Below are 22,081 nucleotides of genomic sequence, written 5' to 3'. Positions count from 1 at the left end.
GTTCATACAATGTTTGGGGTTGCAATTTTTGTATGTTTTTAATTATTATGTCAAAGTGGCAGCATATTTTAATTGGTTTAACAGACTCCATGCTCCTTGCTTTTCCTGATCAAGGTAGAAGAAAGATGTATAAGAGTGAAAGCAGCATTCTGTTTTGTTCCTTTTTTTGGTAAGTACTGAGCAATTTTAAATGGGTCTTTGCCTTGAATAATCCAGTTGAAGTTTTAAAGATTTCCTTTTTCCTTGGTGGTTTTATGTATTAATGTTTTATTTTTAGTTATGTATTAATGTTCATTTTGCTTGTTTTTTTTAAATTCAATACTTTTTTTTTATTGTTTCCATACATATATAGCAGAGAAAGAAAAAATACAAATCCATATTCTATATTCAGTGCATTATATGTGCATACAAAAAATTAATTGCATAGGTTAAACATTTCCTTCAATCCCATTCCCACCCCTCCCTCCCTCCCTCCCTCATATCTTACTTTTAAAGTGCATACACGTTTTTTGGTTCTGTTTCTTTCCTTAGATTATTCTTTACCTAACTTTCCCTGATTAAAGTGAGCGGCCTATTTTACATAACCAGTGCTCCCATATTGCATTAAATTTTTTGAGGTTACCCCTTCTAATCCATGTTCCCCTTTCCTTCCCAATTGTGCTGTTCATTACGTTAAACCATTCCTCTACTGTGGGTGGATTTTGTGCTTGCCATTTTAGTGCGATCAATTTCCTCGCCTGAAACAGGCATCTTATAACTGCTACTAATATATCCCTCTGCCCCATTCTCTCTTCAATGCATCCTAATAGACAAACCCTGGCTTCAAGTTCCAGAGTAGTTCCAAAGGTTGCATTTATAATGTCCAGAATCTTAGCCCAATATCTATGCAGTTTTGGGCATTTCCACATCATGTGGATGAGATCCCCTGTATTTTGACATCTAAGACATTTGTCATCTGACTTCCATCCAAATCCATATAATTTCTTGGGGGTATAGTAGACCCTGTGGAGGAGAAACAAATGAGAAACCCGTTGTGAGGGGGCTAATGAAACCACTGTCCCTAGTTCCAGTATCCTGTCCCATTGGTCATTTGTTATGAGTCCAATATCCTCCTCCCACCTCTGTTTCTTCTTGCTCAGCTTCTCTTTTCCTATTAACTGATCGCTGATCCGTTCGTACAATTCTGATATAAGACCTTTCAAGACCCCCGTCTTGATTAGTCTTTGGAAATGCGTGAGCTTTTGCCATCTTACCGGCTGTAATTTAAATTGGGCTTGTAATGCGTGTCTAACCTGCAAATAGGCAAAAAACATAGAATTTGGGATGCCATATTCCCGACTTAACTCTGAGAAGGGTTTTAATGTGCAGTCTGTATAGAGTTGTGCCACTCTGGTTATCCCACGTTTATCCCATTCTTTTAATTTTCCCATGGCCAAAATTTCTTTTAAGTTATTATTTTCCCATAATGGGGAGTATTCTGTTAATCCTTTATAGCCCAAGGCAAGTTTTCCCACTTGCCATATTCTTACCATCATCTTTACTGTTGGACTTTTTACCGAGAAAGAGTTGGCCTCTAAGGTCTCTATTACCGATCTATGAGGAGACCCTCTTAGTATCATTTTCCCACTTGCATTACCTCCCCCCTCTATGCTACACCCCCCCAAATGCTGCAGCTGCGCCGCCAAAAAATAGCTATACGGATGCGGGACCGATAGCCCTCCTCTGTCTGTCGGCAGCTGCAGTGTTCGGAGACTGATCCTTGCCTTTCCCTTTTTCCAGATTAGGGTCCTAAAGAGGGTCTCTATCTTTTTAAACCATCGGTTATCAATCCACACTGGGGAGTTGTGAAGTATATACAGCAATTGTGGCATCCAGATCATTTTAATAAGGTTGCTACGTCCGGCCACCGACAGTGGCAAGTGTCCCCATACATCCGCTTTGCGTTTAAGTTTGCCCAAAAGTGGCACTAAATTATTATTTATAAATTGTTCTGGGTTACGTGTTACCACGATGCCCAAATACTCCATCTTCTCCCCAATTTTTAATTGCGGGATTCCTATCCCATCCATATTGCTTACCGGATCCACTGGTAAGAGTGTTGATTTTTCCCAGTTTATCACTAGGCCCGAGAATCGTCCAAAGGCTTCTACTGTTTGAACTGCAGTTTTAAGGGAGGTTGTAGAGTTGCCCAAGAAAAGGAGGATATCGTCCGCATATAGCGCGACTTTTTCCTCCTCTGCTCCTCTCTGGAACCCCTGTATTTCCTGTCTAGCTCTAATAGCAGTTGCCAAGGGCTCAATTGCCAAGGCGAAAAGGAGAGGGGACAATGGACATCCCTGTCTCGTTCCCCTCTCCAATTCAAACGACTGTGAAACTTCATTATTTATTTTTATTTTAGCCTTTGGGGAATTATACAGTAGCTTTATCCATTTAATAAAGGATGGACCAAACCCAAACCTCTCCAGAGTGTACCAGAGATAGTCCCACTCCAGACTATCAAAGGCCTTGGTGGCATCTAATGATAGGATAGATCTATCTCCCGCATTCTCCGTCGGGGTCTGTAGGTTTAGGTACAGCCTTCTTATGTTTATACTTGTGGACCGGTTTGGAATAAATCCAGACTGGTCTGGGTGTATTAATTTCTGAATAAATTTGTTTATTCTCGTTGCCAGTACCTTAGCCAAGATTTTTACATCTGAGCAGAGCAAAGATATCGGTCTATAAGATGATGTATCTAGTTGGTCCTTTCCTTCCTTCTGGAGCACTATAATAATTGCTTCTAGCATTGAAGTGGGTAGCCTTCCTCCTTCTATCGCCCAATTCAGCGTTTTTAGCAATTCCGGGAGCAGCACCTCACCATATTGCTTATAAATCTCTGCTGGTAGGCCATCCGGCCCTGGGGACTTTTGATTAGACAGTCCTTTAACTGCCTGTTGTAATTCCAGTAATGTAATTGGGGATTCCATAGCATTTCTATCCTCCTCTGATAGAACTGGGGTTCCTATTTCTCTAAAGAATTCTTCCATTTGCACTTTAGCTTCCCCCTTTTTTGATCTATATAGCTCTTTATAATATACTGCAAACGTGTCCACTATTACCGATGTTTCAGATGATATCCCACCTCCTACCGTCCTAACTGCGGGAATGTTAGAGGGCGCCGTATTAGTTTTCGCTAGGAGGGCCAGAGTATGGCCCACACTTTCCCCTTCAGAGAAAGCGCTCTGCTCCTGGAATAGGCGCTTATTTTCAACTTTCTTGTTGATCACCAGCTTATATTCCTGTTGCTTCTCCAACCATAACCGTTGTTTAGTCAATGTTGGATTTTCCACATATTGCTTTTCTGCCTCTAGAACCTCTCCCCTGATTTTCTCCTCCCATTCCCTAGAGTTCCTCTTAATCTTAGTTACCTGCTGGATCAATATACCCCTAAGGAACGCCTTTAGGGCATCCCACACCACTCCCTCTGGTGCTGTCCCTGTGTTGAAATCCAGGAATTCCCTTAATTTGATACTAATTTCTTCTGATTTCCCTATCACTTCTAGCCAGAAGGGACTTATTTTCCAATTACTTGGAGGACGTTTTTTCCCTGTACTCAGTGACAGCACCAGAGGAGAGTGATCAGAAACCCCTCTTGGGTAGTAGGATATCTTACTAACTGCCTGTAGACTTGCACAATTTCCCAGGGCCATGTCTATTCTTGATAATGTAGAATATGTACTTGAAAAGTAGGAGTACTGCCGCATATCTGGATATTTCACCCTCCAAATATCCCACCACCCTACCTCTTTAAAGAAAAAAAAAAAAAAAAACCCCTGAACCCCCCCCCCTCCCCCTCATTACATTCCCAATTTATAACCCTTATTCAGTCTACTCCATGATATCCAGTCAATCAGCTCATAGTTTCCTGTGCTTTATTCTGTTCCAGCCACTGTGCTGCTTTTCCTGGTGTATCGAAAAATTGGGGGCCTTCTACAGTCATTATTCTTAGACGTGCTGGATACAATAGCGCATATTTGATTTTGTTCTTTAACAGGTTACGTTTAATAGGCGTAAACTCCGCCCTACGTTTACTAAGTTCTGGTGAAAAATCTGGGAATAATGAGATCCTTGAACCATTGTAGAATATGTCTCCTTTTTCTCTTGCTTTTTGCAATGCTGCTGTTTTATCAGTAAAATTAAGAAACTTCAAGAGTAGGGGCCGAGGATGTCCATCCCTGAGGTGTGCTCTGAACGGGACTCTATGGGCCCTTTCTATTGCAAAAAGTGGTGAAAAGGCATCTTCCCCAAAAGTTTCTCCAAACCATTTCTCAAAGAACCCTATGGGGTCAGTACCCTCACTGTGTCCCGGGAGGCCCACCACCCGAATATTGTTTCTACGTAACCTGTTTTCGATTTCATCAAGTTTAAATGCCTGCCATCCATTTTGTTCCTTTAATTCTTGCATCTGTTGTTTTAATGTATGCACCTCATCCTCTACTTGGCTCACTCTCTCTTCCACTGATGTTACCCTTTGTACAGTCTTTTGCAGTTCCTGGCCTATTATCACTAATTCTCCCTTTATTTCTTTTATCTGATCGGTCAAGTTATTCAGTGACCCCCTACATGCGTTTATGGCGCTTAATATCTCCTTCAATGTTGGCTCTTCCTCCCGCCTGGGGTCATCTACTGTATTTGCTGAGGAGACTTCTACAAAAGTTTTTGCTGATGCCATTGCACCCCCCCCTTGGGGCTCCACCACCAGGTTTTTTTTTATTTTGGGAACTGATGAGCCTTGCCCACCACTTTTCCTATCTGTTGCTGTCCCTATTTGATTTTTAACCTGTGTTTGTGGGTGCTGAGCCGCTTTTCCAGGTGACTTTACCAAAGTATGTGAAGACTGTTCCAATTTAGCTGCCGCCACCGCTGCAGCCACCTGCGCTGCTTTCTCCTTATCCTTAGCCGCACGTGTAATTTGAGGGCATCCACTCTCCTGGTTAGACTGTCCCTTTTTTGTGGTTGCTGCCATTCTTCAGAGAGATAGGGTCAAAAAAAAAAGGAAAAGAACGTTTTTCCTTCCCCCTCTTTTTTTAATAGTGTTCCTGGTATACCAATCCACTCAAAAATAATCACCAACGGTCACCAGTCCATGCTCAGTGTACCCTCAAACAAAATACTTTAGTGGCTCTTATTTTAGGCTGTTTCTACTACTGCTACTGTGCTTACACAAGTTCCCTCCAGTCCTGTGCACTGTTGCCTGCTACTTCATGTAGCTTTTTTGAGAGCCATCAACAGGAGAGGGAAAAAAAAAACGAGAGAGGCATAAGTATCAGCTCAGCAATAGCGCTAGCATTCCATCGACATTTCAGTTCCAATAGCATTTATTTTACAATCCGTTACTCACGTGACCTGTCCGAGGAGAAAAAGTCCCGGTGTCCTGGAGTATTTATATTGAATCTCATAGGGACAGAGCAGAGCGGGGGAGAAATCTGGATTTCAATACCTTTGTGCTTTCAATAAAAAGTACTTTTATAAACTGAAGGCAAAAATAAGAAAGATCAGGCAAATATTTCAACAGCTGTGTCTTTTTTTTTTTTTTCTTCCTCCACTCAGAGCACAAAGCACACTATCAGCGCTCAGCTGGTTCAACAAAATACTGTGAGAAGAGGGGACATGCACAGCTACTCCCTGGCTGTACACTCACTCCTCCGTCCAGATAAGCTATGCTGTGCTGTGCAGTGTAGGATCTCTGCTATTGTTAGTGAGATGAAAGAGTCTCTGTGCAGAGGGGGGGGAGACTAGTACGGAGCTGCTAGAGTCACCTGATCTCCCAGCTGATAATGCAGAGTGCAGAGGATACAGACAGGATTCCCCTCAGCTGGGTTCTGACGGCTCCACGGCTCCTCGGCTCCACGATGTCAACAGCTGCTGCTGTAGGAAGGCATTGGAGTAGGTAAGATTTTTAGCCGTCCACTGTGCTATCCTGTGTGGTGTAGGATGCATGCTGCTCGGGCATTGAAAGGAGGATTCCCATGCAAAGGGGGAGGGGGGGGGCTGGAGCGAGGCAGCTCGAGCTCACACGGACATCTCACTCCTCACACACTCACACCTTGCACATCCGGTCACGCCCCCTCATTTTGCTTGTTTGAACAGATTTGAAAGCCATGCATCTTCAAAGCAAAAAAAGAACACCTTTTCAACACCATCTCAAAAGCCCTAAACCGTCCCCGCGAACTGTTCAAACTAGTCACTCAGACTATGAACCCCATCTGCCTAGAGCCTCTAGCAAATGAAACACAAGAATTCTGCAATGTGCTATCTGATTTTTTTATTGACAAAATTAAAAACATTTGTGAAATAATTCAGCAGAAAAAAACTATTGACCTCACTCGGACAAAAATAGAAGAAAACGTCAATATAAACACTCTACAATCAACAAATTTTACTCTGGTCCCAATCACCATCGACACCACCAAAAGCATCATCAGAAGTCTCTGAGACAGTACATTACCAAACGACATTTTATCAACAAAACTCCTGAAAAAATGTACCAAAATCGTGGCACCGACCATAACACATCTCATAAATCAATCGTTCAGAGAAGGTATTGTTCTGACTTCCCTCAAGCAAGGCATAATCAAACCCATTCTAAAGAAACCCAACCTCAACCCTAAAGACCCAAACTACCGCAGACCTGTAACAAGCCTCAGCACCATCTCCAAGATCATTGAGAAAGCAGTAGTACAACAGCTACAACTCCACTTGGACACCCACAAACTCCTGAACCCACTACAATCGGGTTTCCGCCCAGGCCACGGGACAGAAATGGCACTTCTCAAAATATGGGATGACGCCCTCGAAGCAGCAGATGATGGAGAACCATGTCTCCTGGTGCTGCTGGACCTCAGTGCAGCTTTCGACACAGTAAACCACAAAATTCTGCTCACTCGTCTCACAGAAGTAGCTGGAGTCGCAGACTCAAATCTACCCTGGTTCACATACTTCCTAGAGAATCAATCCCAGACAGTGAAACTGGGAGCCTTCATGTCTGAAGCGCGCACCGTCACATGCAAAGTCCCTCAAAGATCACCCCTATCGCCATGCTCTTCAACATCTACCTCCGCCCACTCCTTAAAATCATCAGCAAACAGGACCTGTTCTAACACTCCTACGCTGATGACACTCAACTTTAGCTCAAAAATATTATTTTCGCATCACTAACAAAAAAGACCAATATCACGGACTAGAAAAATGCCTCACATTGATAGATAATTGGATGACAGAGAGCTCCCTCAAACTTAATAGATCCAAAAATAACTTCTCTTTCTACACAAAAACCGAAAGACAAATTCTAGGATGACTTTGACACCACCCACCATTCTTGGACAAACCATCACCCCAAGCACCAAGGTCAAATGTCTCAGAGTCATCTTTGACTCAGACATGACTATGGACGCACAAATAGAATCAGTAGTCAGCGGATCGCACTATCTTCTACGCTTGCTGCGCAGACTCATCCCATTCATCCTGGAAGAGGACGCAGCATCAGTAGTTGGAACACTTATCAATTCCTGAATCGACTACGCAAATTCCCTCTACCTAGGTCTACCCAAATACCAGATTTCTCGTCTACAAGTCGTCCAGAACACAGCATCAAGACTGATAACAGGAAAAAACCATGGGAATCAATCACCCCAGCCTTGAGGACTCTCCATTGTCTATATTTATGCGGAAAAAAAAACACTACATCCCTAATCGGGCCCTCTGATCAACTAAATCTCCTCCATATCCCCAAGTCCTGCTAGAAATCTAAAGGAGAACGAAGATTCGCAGTCCAAGGACCATGGCTATGGAACGCTCTACCAATGAACATGCGCATGGAAGAAAACCAACGGGCCTTCAGGAAAAAATTTAAGACCCACCTCTTCTCGAGACTACAACCACAATCCAGTGTAAGAACAGGACACTGCCATGGCCCTCCTGTGCTTATAGTGGCAATCAACTACTGACACATTATGAGTGACTGGTGTTCCCTTTCCATACAATGAGTACCTTGCGGAGAGTAAGAGTCTGGATCTAAGTTCAGTCTGTGGGGCTTTGTCTTACCCCCCCCCCCCCAAAAAAAAAGCAGTGCGTGCATAGACATTAAAATACTATGCTTTACAAAAACAAGTAAACAAGGACTGTGAGAAATCCCTACTATCGGAAGACATGTGATGTCTCCTACAAACGCACTTCCTGGGACGAGAAGATCAAGAGTGACAAGGGTTTCATTCAGTGGCTGAATGGTTTAGATAATGGGGATAGAATAGTATAGATAAATTATTTATGAAAAGGCACTTCTGTCTTAGCAAAAACCACAACATCACAACATATCTCTAGGTGTGCAAAAATGTTCATAAGGACTCCTAAAATTGAAAGCAAAACTCCAGGAAGACCAAAGATTACATATGGGAAGCATGGATTCTATTGTGCTTCCAAAACATATTTTAATGATTTCCAGTTGTTCCATATATCTTGGGTGAAACTTTTTTTATCACTGTGCCTTTAAGGAAATCAGTATGAGGGTTCTCTAATTTATGATTGTATTTGTCCTCAAATGGGAAATGTAAGAAATTAACATGCCCAGTAAAATATATATTTATAGAGACATTATGTACGTAAAATATTTTTATGGGATTAATATGATATGCGGGAATACATAGTGAGATGGCTATGAACATAGCTGATCTAAAGTATGTATGATTGTAAACCATACAGGACAAGATTGCATACTGTTTCTCAAAATAACTAGTCTTCCCTGTCTTTATTAGTTGGTCAAAGCCAAATGTAAGGCACGGTAAATACATTGTTAGATTGCCCCTTTTGTCTTTAGGGCTGATGACCATACACTGGGCCTGATTTACCAAGCCTTTACTCCATGACTCATGGAGTAAAAGCAGGAGTAGCAGCCGTTTGGCCATTTACTAAAGAAATACGCTGCTAGTGCAGTGTATTTCCCTAGTTACTAATGTGCTCCGTGCGCCCAGGAGAGGGTGCATTGTGCACCAGTACAGACCTGGCGCACGGCACATTAAACTATAAATTGCGGGGGTTTGGGCGGGAGTTTATTAAGGGGGGAGGTGGGGGGATGCAGGGGAAGTGAAGTGACATGTGTTTTGAAGTGTTTGGCGGGCCGAATTGAAAGGGAAAGTGTTTTTTGAAAACAGATCCCCGTACGCTTGCACAGTGCGCCTGAACCTCGGGAGGTTCATTTGCATACTGGGCATGCGCAGAGAGAAAAGTCAGGGATTCCCGTGCGCCCTGTCAGTACGCCGTGAAAATCTTGGTAAATACCAAGCGGCGTACCCGTGAATGCGCTGCGTGACGCGGCGCACGGGAATCTCCGAGCTGTTTTCAGCCCTGAAGGGGAACTCGGCGCCAAATTTCAAACTTGAAATCGGCGCGGGTCCCCCTTCAGGGCTACATTAGGCTCTTAGGCTTGGTCCGGAACGTGAGGGGTTAAACCCGCGCCGATTCGGCGCGGGGGTCCCCCCCAGATCCAAACCAAGCCCTCATCCCAAGCATGCAGTCTGGCCCGGACAGGAATGGGGGAGGGGACGAGCGAGCGCCCCCCCCCCCTCCTGAGCCGTACCAGACCGCATGCCCTCAACATGGGGGAGTGTGTGCTGTGGGGGAGGGGGGCACTGCCCCCCCACCCCAAAGCACTCTTGCCCCCATGTCGATAGGGACAAGAGCCTCTTCCCGACAACCCTTGCCGTTGGTTGTCGGGGTATGCGGGCGGGGCTAATCGGAATCTGCGAGCTCCCTTTAATAAGGGGGCCCCCAGATGCCGGACCCCCACCCTATGTGAATGAGTATGGGGTACATCGTACCTCTACCCATTCACATGGGGGAAATGTAAAGTAAAAAAAAAACACCACACAGAATAAAATATTTTATTAATCTGCTCCGGAGCCCCCCCTTTCTTCTTTAGCTCTCTTAGAAGGGGGGGTTTCTTCTCTCCCGATCTTCCGCCGGGACCCTGGGCTTCGGTGATTTCTGCCGGGGGAGGGCGCCATCCCTCGGTCCTCTCCGGAGCCTTCCGCCGGATGCCCCCACCCCATTTAAGCTCTTTTTCATTAGGGAGGGGCATCCGGACTTCGGGGTCTTCTGCCGGGGGATGGCGCCTATCCCCCGGTCTTTCCGGTGCCTTCCGCCAGGGTTCCGGTCTTCCTGGTCTTCTGCCGGGGGTGCGCCAACTCCCCGGTCTTTTCTCTTCTGTCTTCTCTGCTCCCTCTTCTGCCTGGCTCCCCCGCGGAGCCAGGGCTTTCTTCCGTCTTCTTTCTTCTCTCTTCCTTCTTCTGCCTGTCTCCTCCGGGAGCACAGGGCTTGTCTCCGCTGTCTTCTCCCTTCTCTTCCATTGGATGTTGACACGACGAGGTCCGGCGCTGGAATGCCGTCTGAGCAGTGGGCATGGACTTATATAGGGCAATGCCACCATGTGACCTCAACCCATGTGACATCACATTCCCATCATGCCCAGGGAATGTGATGTCACATGGGTTGAGGTCACATGGTGGCATTACCCTATATAAGTCCATGCCCGCCGCTGACACGGCATGTCAGCGCGGAACCTCGTCGTGTCAACATCGAATGGAAGAGAAGGAAGAAGACAGCGCAGACAAGCCCTGTGCTCCCGGAGGAGACAGGCAGAAGAAGGAAGAGAGAAGAAAGAAGACGGAAGAAAGCCCTGGCTCCGCGGGGGAGCCAGGCAGAAGAGGGAGCAGAGAAAAGACCTGGGAGTTGGCGCACCCCCGGCAGAAGACCAGGAAGACCGGAACCCTGGCGGAAGGCACCGGAAAGACCGGGGGATAGGCGCCATCCCCCGGCAGAAGACCCCGAAGTCCGGATGCCCCTCCCTAATGAAAAAGAGCTTAAATGGGGTGGGGGCATCCGGCGGAAGGCTCCGGAGAGGACCGAGGGATGGCGCCCTCCCCCGGCAGAAATCACCGAAGCCCAGGGTCCCGGCGGAAGATCGGGAGAGAAGAAACCCCCCCTTCTAAGAGAGCTAAAGAAGAAAGGGGGGGCTCCGGAGCAGATTAATAAAATATTTTATTCTGTGTGGTGTTTTTTTTTTACTTTACATTTCCCCCATGTGAATGGGTAGAGGTACGATGTACCCCATACTCATTCACATAGGGTGGGGGGCCGGAATCTGGGGACCCCTTTATTAAAGGGGTCTCTCAGATTCTGATAAGCTCTCCGCCCGCATACCCCGACAACCAACGGCCAGGGTTGTCGGGAAGAGGCTCTTGTCCCTATCGACATGGGGGCAAGAGTGCTTTGGGGTGGGGGGGCAGTGCCCCCCTCCCCCACAGCACACACTCCCCCATGTTGAGGGCATGTGGTCTGGTATGGCTCAGGAGGGAGGGGGGCGCTCGCTCGTCCCCACCCCCATTCCTGTCTGACCAGACTGCGTGCCTGGGATAAGGGCTTGGTTTGGATCTTGGGGGGGGGCACGCTATTTTTTTGGGCCCCGGTTTAACCCCTTATGTTCCAGACCAAGCCTAAGAGCCTGGTATGCACCTGGAGGGAACCCACCTTATTTTTTTTGGGGGGGTCTGGAGTTCCCCTTCATGAACAGCGATCTGTCATTTACACATGTCAGTCCCATCCCCCCCCCCTACAGTTAGAACACACCCAGGGAACATATTTAACCCCTCCCTCGCACCTAGTGTTAACCCCTTCCCTGCCAGTGGCATTTTTTGAGTAAGCAATGCATTTTTTACAGCACTGATCGCTGAAAAATGCCAATGGTTCCAAAAAAGTGTTCGATGTGTCCGCCATAATGTCGCAGTACCGATAAAAATCGCTGATCGCCCCAATAACTAGTTAAAACAACAAAAAAAAAAAATTTGTACACGCTATACCTTTTGCAAAAAACAAACACTAAACGCTATTTGCGATTTTTTGGAACCAAAAAGATGTAGAATACGTATCGGCCTAAACCGAGGGGTTTTTTAGTTTTTTGAATATATATTTTTGGGGATATTTATTATAGCAAAAAGTAAAAAGAATTTTTACATATGTGGGCGGGACTTACGCAAGTCCCGCCCACATATATAAACATCGTTCAAACCACACATGTGAGGTATTGACGCGTGCGTTAGAGCGAGAGCAATACTTTTACCACTAGACTTTCTTTGTAACTATAAACTGGTAACCTGGAAAAAAAAATAAAAGGTCGCCTATGGGGATATTCACGGAATTCATTTTGGCCCCATTGCAGGAGTGTTTCCAATAGTAAAGCGTGACATGTAAGGTATCTATTTACTCAGTGTAACATCATCTTTCACATTATCCCCAAAAATTGGGCTCACTTTTGTGTTTTGTTAATTTTTAACCACTTGAGCCCGGACCATATTTCTGGTCAATGACCGGGCAAGTTTTTGTGATTCGGCGCGGCGTCGCTTTAACTGACAATTGCGCAGTCGTGCGACGTGGCTCCCAAACTAAATTGGCAACCTTTTTTTTCACACAAATAGATTATTAAATGTGCGTGTTTACTTCTGTCTTTAACACCTCCCCTTCAGGCTGGAAAGCATCAGATCAGGGGAAACAAAAAAAAAAAGCTCTCATTCCATTGCAGCTTGGTTCCTACATGTGTGATGAACTGAGCATGCTCAAACACTTAGAAAAAAAATATCCTTTCTTTTTAAAAGGTGAAAAACACTCATTGGATGCTCATAGAGCGTGGTTTGGATTAATTGCAGGTGTGCCCAATTACAAGCTCACCCAAACTAGAGACTGCAATTTGGTCATGTGATTTCAATTGCTTCATTACTAGCACTGTTATAAAAAGCTTGGATCGATCATTCCTCAGCTGCCCTCAGAAGGGGCAGGCTGGCAGAAATGCTGTTGCTAAACACAAATGTGGTTTGTTGCATGGGTTTTGTTTTATTTTGCCAATGGTTTTGGTTTATTTTTAAATAATGTTCACTTTGATGTATTTGTCTATGTGGCCTTATTTTATGAAAAATGTGTAAAGCTATGGTTAATTAGAATTTTGAAATGTATTTTTGTTTGTTTGTCTTTTTTTGCTTTCCTTGTTTTGTTGACCAATAAAAATTACTTTAAAATTGTTAAGTTTGTCTTTTGTTACTTTTTCATGCTACATATGTTGACAGCTGCAGCTGAACTAGGTTTGGGCCTAACAAATTATGTGTGATTTTTGTCTAAGCTTCTTTCCTGGTGTGTAATCATGAAATGTTTGCCATGTTTATTCTCCCTGACTTTAAAGACAAAAACTGGTAAGTATTTTATTTATTCTGCAGTGGTCCTCAGCCCTCAAGTACCCCCGACAGGACATGTTTTGGGGATTTCTCTTATCAAGAATTGCTGTCCAGACTATTTTAAAGCACATGTGCAAGATGAAGGAAAACCTGCAAACATGGCCTGTGGGGGGGGGGGTTTGCTATTGGTGGACAGGCTTGACGTGCTGATTTACAGCACTGTGCTTAAATCTAGCGCAAGGCAATCCTATTCAAATTGTGGGTGTTTGAGGGAAGCCAAGTGAGTGTTAGAACCCCTGCTTTGTGTTTTTTTATTTTTGTGTTGAGCTTTGTGTCCCTTTTCTTAAAATTGGCTTCACTTCCTGTCACACAGCTGAACAGGAAGTGAGGTTAAAACCCTACCAGTGTCATTTCTTGGGGACACCGGTCAATCTAACTAGTGTCCCCATTAAGCAAATTGCACTCCAGCACTGCTGTGTACACCCCAAATCATGGGTCTTCAAACTACGGCCCTCCAGTTGTTCAGGAACTACAATTCCCATCATGCCTAGTCATGTCTGTGAATGTCAGTGCATTACAAGGCCTCATGGGATGTGTAGTTCTACAACAGCTGGAGGGCCGTAGTTTGAGGATCCCTGCCCCAAATGATTATTTAGTTTGGGGTTTAGTAAAGGCAAAGCCACTCTGCAGTACAAGCATAGTTGCTGAAAATCTGAGAGGAAGCACTGATGGTTTTAACATCCAATCCTGTAGAAGCAAAGTTGTTTTGTTTTCTTCCTTGCTTTGCACTTGTAGGAGTGGATTTGCCTTTAGTAAATGGACCCCAAAGTCCAAGATCCCTAATAATTTGGGGTGTACACAGCAAAATGCTAGAGTGCAATTTACATAATGGGAAACTATTTAGATTGATCTGTGTCCACAAGAAAAGATATTAGTAAGGTTTTACCCTCACTTCCTGTTTGGCTATGTGACAGGAAGTGAATGAATTAGAAAGGGTGAAGACACCTCACAAATGTTGTCACTATCAGGGGTGCAGACATCCCCAAAAAAATGAGCAGATAATACTTATTTGCAAATTAATAATTTTTTAGTTAACATTGGGTGGGGTGCTCTAACACACATTCCTACATATTAGCAACGCTCTATCCTGGCCTATTGGCATGGTTATATTTTCTTAGGGCTCTCAATAAAACTCTATGAAATTTGTGCTTAAACTAGAACCAGGGGCGGACTGACAACTCATGGGGCCCCCGGGCAATAGAAGATTATGGGGCCCCTCTGGCTTACAGATGACCACCACGCCAGGAGGTAGTGCAGAGGCGGGCAGCTAAAATCTTGGGATATTCACATTAAAAGCATGTCATTTTCGGACATATCAGGGACAGATCTAAAAAAAACACAGATTTTTACATACTGTCCCTGGTTTTACTGAGCCTGGCAACCCGGATGGGGCCCCCTAGTGGCATGGGGCCCTCGGGCAGTGCCCGAGTGACTCAATGGTCAGTCCGCCCCTGACAAGAACTATAATCAACAAGTTTTATTTTCTTTCATTTTGGATAGAGTGAGGGAGGGTTATAGGCCCTGTCAGTTTATTTTGGATTATCTGTGTCCAATTGGGGAGATTTGCCTTCACTTCCTGCCCCATAGCCAAACAGGAAGTGAGAGAAAAACTATGCAAATTAACCACTTCCCGCCCAGCCTATGGCCGATTTACGTCCGGGAAGTGGTTACACAATCCTGACAGGACGTCCTGCAGGATTTCATGCCGCACGCGCCTGTGGGGGCACGCAGCGCGGCGATCGGTGATGCGGGGTGTCAGTCTGACACCCTGCATCTCCGATCTCGGTAAAGAGTCTCTCACGGAGACGGAGACTCTTTACCACGTGATCAGCCGTGTCCAATCACGGCTGATCACGATGTAAACAGGAAGAGCCATCGATGGCTCTTCCTCACTCGCGTCTTACAGACGCGAGTATAGGAGAGCCGATCGGCGGCTCTCCTGACAGGGGGCGTTCGCGCTGATTGTTTATCAGCGCAGCCCCCCCTCGGATCACCACACTGGACCACCAGGGATGCCCACCCTGGACCACCAGGGTGTGCAAAAAAAAAAAAATTATAGAACAAAAAAACAAAAAGCATTAAAAAATAAGAAAAAAGATGCCAATCAGTGCCCACAAATGGGCACTGACTGGGAAAATCAGTGCCACCCCACAGTGCCCATCCATGCACAGTGCCCACCTATCAGTGCCCACCTGTGCCACCCATAAGTATCCATCAGTGCCACCCATAAGTGCCGCCCATAAGTATCCATCAGTGCCACCCATAAGTGCCGCCCATCTGTGCCGCCCATCAGTGCCGCCTATGAGTGCCCATCAGTGCCGCATAGCAGCGCCGCCAATCAATGCCACCTCATCTGTGCCGTCAGTACTACCTCATCGATGTCCATCAGTGCCATCTCATCGGGGCCCATCAGTGCCGCCATATCAGTGCCCGTAATTGAAAGAGAAAAACTTATTTACAAAAAAATTAACCTAAAAAAAGAAAAAGGTTTTTTTGTTTCAAAATTTGCAGTCTTTTTTTAGTTGTTGCGCAAAAAAAAAACGCAGAGGTGATCAAATAACAACAAAAGAAAGCTCTATTTGTGGGGAAAAAAGGACGCCAATTTTGTTTGGGTACAGTGTTGTATGACCGCGCAATTGCCATTCAAAGTGCGACAGTGTTGAAAGCTGAAAATTGGCTTGGGCGGGAAGGTGCGTAAGTGCCTGGTATGGAAGTGGTTAAGGGAATCCAGTGCCCCCCCAGAACTAGTGTGTGGGTCCCCTGAAAATTACTGGGCGGGGTTATACAAAAACAGGGTGTGACCTTGACAGGAAGGGGTGGGTCATTTTTCTATTAGGAGGTGCAGATATGTAGTCAGGCCTAGGGCAGAACCAAACCTTAATATACTACTGCATATTAGGGCTTATTTAGACCGGAACCGATTTACAGCGTGTTTTTATATTGTGGGAGGAAACCCACGCAGGCACAGGGAGAACATGCAAACTCCATGCAGATGCTGTCACGGGCGGGATTCGAACCAACGACTCTTTTGCTGCTAGGTCAAAGTGCTATACACTACACCACTGTGGTGAACGAACATGATTGCAGCTGAAAGCATGAGATCTATTTTTTTTTTTTTCAATACCATGCTTTCCAGCCTTATTGACCCCGCCTCTCTCCATAAAGAGGACCTGTCACACACTAGTCCTATTACAAGGGATGTTTACATTCCTTGTAATAGGAAGAAAACTGATCATTTTTTTTTTATTTTTTTATTTCAGTGTAAAACATTATAAAACTAAATAAAAATAAATAAGAAAACCCCAAAAAAAAATTTTAAAGCGCCCCGTCGCGACGAGCTCGCGCACAGAAGCAAACGCATACGCGAGTAGCGCCCGCATATGAAAACAGTATTCAAACCACACAAGTGAGGTATCGCCGCGATCGTTAGAGTGAGAGCACTAATTCTAGCCCTAGACCTACTCTGCAACTCAAAAAATGCAACCTGTAGAATTTTTTAAACGTCGCCTATCGAGTTTTTTAAAGGGTAAAAGTTTGACGCCATGCCACGAGCGGGCGCAATTTTTAAGCGTGACATGTTGGGTATCATTTTACTCGGCGTAACATTATCTTTCACAATATAGAAAAAAATTGGGCAAAATGTATTGTTGTCTTATTTTTTAATTCAAAAAAGTGATTTTTATCCAAAAAAAGTGCGCTTGTAAGACCGCTGCGCAAATACGGTGTGACAAAAAGTATTGCAATGACTGCCATTTTATTCCCTAGGATGTCTGCTAAAAAAAAATATATAATGTTTGGGGGTTCTGATTAATTTTCTAGACAAAAAATTGTGATTTTCACATGAAGGAGAGAAGTGCCAGAATTAACCCGGTGGGCAAGTGGTTAAAGTACTCATGGCTATAAAGAATAGAGTCATTGCTCATTAAAAAAAAAAAAAAAAAGGGGGTCCCTCCAAATTAAATTACCAGGCCCTTCAGGTCTGGAATGGATATTAAGGGGAACCCCGCCGTAAAACCCCCCAAAAAAAAAGACGTGCGGTTCCCGGCAAATATCCATTCCAGACCCTTCAGGTCTGGTGTGGATTTTAAGGGGAACTCCACCCCAAATTGAAAAAAAAAATGGCGTGGAGTCCCCCTAAAAATCCACACCAGACCCTTATCCGAGCACGTTGACCTGGCCGGCCGCAGAAAAGAGGGGGGGACAGAGTGCGGCCCCCCCCCTCTCCTGAACCGCACCAGGCCACATGCCCTCAACATGGGGAGGATGTCCCCATGTTGATGGGGACAAGGGTCTCATCCCCACAACCCTTGCCCGGTGGTTGTGGGGGTATGCGGGCGGGAGGTTTATCAGAATCTGGAAGACCCCTTTAACAAAGGGGACCCCCAGATCCTGACCCCCCCCCCTGTGTGAAATGGTAATGGGGTACATTGTACCTCTACCATTTCACCCCAAAAAAAATGTCAAAGTGATAAAAATGACAGTAGCCGGTTTTTGACAAATCTTTTAATAAAGTCTTCTTTTCTTCTTTCCTTCGGGGTTCTTCCGCTGCTTCTTCTCGTCCACATCTTGCCCGACGTCTTCTTCTATCTTCTCAGTCCGTCCTTCCGCCTTCTGGTCCCGCATCTTGCCCGTTGTCTTCTCCGTCCGCCTCCTCGTCCGCATCTTGGGTCTTCTGCGGTCTTCTTCTCGGTCCGCCGCCTTCTCGTCCCCTGCGTTTGAATTGTAATTGGCCGCCGTTTTCCCGCTCCTGGGACCCGCCCCCCTCTGACGCCACAAGTAAACTCCTTAGAAGGTCATGTGCGTCAGAGGGGGGCGGGGTCGCAGAGCGTCACACAGCGGGGGAATTCAATTTCAATCGCGCCGCCCGGAGAAGAAGTTCCCGCCGTGTCACACTCATGTGACCCCGCCCCCCTCTGACGCACATGACCTTCTAAGGAGTTTACTTGTGGCGTCAGAGGGGGGCGGGTCCCAGGAGCGGGAAAACGGCGGCCAATTACAATTCAAACGCAGGGGATGAGAAGGCGGCGGACCGAGAAGAAGACCGCAGAAGACCCAAGATGCGGACGAGGAGGCGGACGGAGAAGACAACGGGCAAGATGCGGGACCAGAAGGCGGAAGGACGGACTGAGAAGATAGAAGAAGACGTCGGGCAAGATGTGGACGAGAAGAAGCAGCGGAAGAACCCCGAAGGAAAGAAGAAAAGAAGACTTTATTAAAAGATTTGTCAAAAACCGGCTACTGTCATTTTTATCACTTTGACATTTTTTTTGGGGTGAAATGGTAGAGGTACAATGTACCCCATTACCATTTCACACAGGGGGGGGGTCAGGATCTGGGGGTCCCCTTTGTTAAAGGGGTCTTCCAGATTCTGATAAACCTCCCGCCCGCATACCCCCACAACCACCGGGCAAGGGTTGTGGGGATGAGACCCTTGTCCCCATCAACATGGGGACATCCTCCCCATGTTGAGGGCATGTGGCCTGGTGCGGTTCAGGAGAGGGGGGGGGCCGCACTCTGTCCCCCCCTCTTTTCTGCGGCCGGCCAGGTCAACGTGCTCGGATAAGGGTCTGGTGTGGATTTTTAGGGGGACTCCACGCCATTTTTTTTTTCAATTTGGGGTGGAGTTCCCCTTAAAATCCACACCAGACCTGAAGGGTCTGGAATGGATATTTGCCGGGAACCGCACGTCTTTTTTTTTTTTGGTTTTTACGGCGGGGTTCCCCTTAATATCCATTCCAGACCTGAAGGGCCTGGTAATTTAATTTGGGGGAACCCCTACACATTTTTTTGTTTGTTTTATGAATGAATCCCTTTAGAATTGTCAGAGCCGACAATTCATTATAGCCGCGTGTGAATTTTTAAATGACTTTTTTCCTTCAGAATGTCACTTTGTGCAGGGGGAGTTCTAAGTGCGGGAAAAATGCGCTATTTCACATGCTGACATTACACCCCCCCTAGGTACGAAATTTAAAGGAATATTTCACTTTTATTGTTTCACTTTAAGAATTATTAATTTCACTGCTCCCGAAAAAACGGCCGTTTTAAAAAATAAAAAAAGCATTGATACATGTTCCCTGGGGCAGGACTGAGGTCCCCAAACACTTTTTAGGACAAAACTTGCAGATTAGCCTTTAAAATGAACACTTTTGATTTCTCCCATAGACTTCTATAGGGAGTTCGGCGCGGCTTTACATATTAGTTTCAATGCGCCGGCTGCTACGCTGGTTCATGCGCCTGATTAAGCCTCCACCCGGAGTACTAATTAATGCATGAACCAGCGCAGCGCACATAGCTTAGTAAATCAGGCCCACTGTGTCTCCATTTGGTTATAAGGCTTTAGCATACTTATTTGGGGACTGTTTATTAAAGGGGTTGTAAAGGTAATTTTTTCCCCCTAAATAGCTTCCTTTACATTAGTGCAGTCCTCCTTCACTTACCTCATCCTTCCATTTTGCTTTTAAATGTCCTTATTTATTCTGAAAAAGCCTCACTTCCTGTTCTTCTGTCTGTAACTACACACAGTAATGCATGGCTTTCTCCCTGGTGTGAAAAAAGCCTCTTAAGGGGGGAGGGGGCGAGCAAGCAAGTCAGGACACTCTCTACTTTGCAGATAGAGAAAGGAGCTGTGTGGTATTGGGTGTCCTGACACTGCTTCTCGCCCCTCCCCCCTCAAGAGTTTTTTTCCACACCAGGGAGAACGCCTCGCATTACTGTGTGTAGTTACAGACAGAAGAACAGGAAGTGAGGATTTATCAGAAGAAATAAGGACATTTAAAAGAAAAATCGAAAAGTAAGTGAAGGAGGACTGCACTAAGGTAAATGAAGCTATTTAGGGAAAACATTTTTTACCTTTACAACCCCTTTAAGTCTAGGGGGATGGCAGACTTAATGAATGTATACATGCTGTAGACATTTGGTCACCAGAGATTTTAATTATTATGGGATAAAAATCATAGAAAAGTAGACTTGAGTTCCATCCAAGCACTTTCTTGAGAATGATATGATTGACTTATACCATTTGGACAATGAGAGATTGCTCAATAAAGGTGAATGGAGGGAACTAGTATAAGAATAGCCAAAAATGTGACAGTGGGGAGAAACTTGAGGGGAGTTTGACTGAGGAGTACCTGGTGACACCGTGACTAAATAGCCAGGTTGGGGGAGAGACTTCAGGGGAGGCTGGACTGGAAACTTGATTGGCAGACCTGTCTGAGGACTGGTAATATTGGATGCGCTTGCTAGCTAGATTTTACATACGCAGTCATTGTGGAGATTTGCCTTGATGTGTTTTAACCTTTGTTTTTTTTTCAAATTTAAACTCTTTATTTCTCTACAGCTTTGTAAGAACATTTGAAAAATATGGAACACTTCACAAATTTGCGTGTCATCCTTGCGCAGGGGCCATGCTAATCTTCATGGTATCATTCAAATCTTAGTATACTGTATGTGCTGCCGAAGCAAGCACGTCCTTTATGCTTTTATCCTTTATACACAGACTTATAGACCAGGAAATTACATGAATACATAGGGCTAGATTCACATAGACTTACAACGGCATATCAGTAGATACGCCGTCGTAAGTCCGAATGCCGCGCCGTCGTATCTATAAGCGTATTCTCAATCTGAGATACGCTTATCTGTTGCTAAGATACGACCGGCGTAAGTCTCCTACGCCGTTGTATCTTAGCTGCATATTTACGCTGGCCGCTAGGGGCGTGTACATCGATTTACGCCGAGAATATGCAAATGATCAAGATACGCCTATTCATGAACGTACACACGGCCATTGCATGTAAGATACGCCATTTACGTAAGGCGTTTTCAGGCGTAAAGATAAACCACAAAAAAGATGGCGCAGCCAATGTTAAGTATGGACGTCGGACAGCCGTCGAATTTCACGTCATTTACGTCGTTTGCGTAAGCCGATTCAGAATGTGGCTGGGCATAGGTTGCGTTCACGTCGAAAGCAAGGAGTATTTGCGACGTGATACTGAGAATGTGCGCGCATGCGCCGTACGATCGGCGCTTCATTTACATGTATGGTAATGAATCGTGAATTCATTACCATACAACACGCCCCCTACCTGCCTATTTTGAATTAGGCGGGGTTACGCCAGGCCATTTGCACTACGCCGACGTAACTTAGGAGGCAAGTGCTTTGTGAATACAGTACTTGCCTCACTACGCCGACCTAAAGATAGGCGGCTGTACCTGAATCTAGCTATTAGTGTCCGTAGATTGTGTTGACATATTATATATTTTTTTTCCTCTCCATTTTTCTTGGTCTCACCTCTTTTTTGGTTATACCTTCATTGGTTCTTTGTTATATGCCCTCCTTTGTACCCCTTCTTGTTTTTCTCACCCCCCTGTCCTCCACATTCCCCTTAGAACCCTCCATATTTTATTATGTGCTTTCTGTATTTTTCTTCAACTTTATTGATGGTGTAATTTTACCATCTAGTTTGTAGAACCCCCGATGATGTCTCTTTGCAGGCCATCCTAACAATTGCTATAGGGAATTTTTGTATTATTTTCTTTCTTTGCAAACGTGAAAATAAAGATTTTTAAAGAAAGTGACATTAAAACCAGCATGGAGTTTCCCTTCAAATTCAAACTAGACCTTTATCCAGGCATGAAGCCTGGGTGGCCAGGAGAAGGAGGGCAGTGAGTAAGCCACCTCTCTTCCTTACCCATACCAGGCCACATACCTTTTAATGTTGGGGGATACCTTGCAAGGGGGCAACAAGTTCCCCCTTGCAAGGCACCTTGTC

At 45.2% G+C, this 22,081-nt stretch overlaps 1 non-coding gene across 1 annotated transcript; it reads right to left on the bottom strand.

The window, feature by feature from the left end:
• Window positions 1-20,663: 20,663 nt before the first annotated feature.
• Window positions 20,664-20,775, bottom strand: LOC120944567. Its single transcript, XR_005750429.1, has one exon. It is a non-coding gene; the product is annotated as a U6 spliceosomal RNA (small nuclear RNA).
• Window positions 20,776-22,081: the final 1,306 nt, after the last annotated feature.

This window comes from Rana temporaria, chromosome 6 (genome assembly GCF_905171775.1).
Source record: "Rana temporaria chromosome 6, aRanTem1.1, whole genome shotgun sequence".
Taxonomy (NCBI): Eukaryota; Metazoa; Chordata; class Amphibia; order Anura; family Ranidae; genus Rana; species Rana temporaria.
This window is presented reverse-complemented; position numbering and strand designations above follow the sequence as displayed.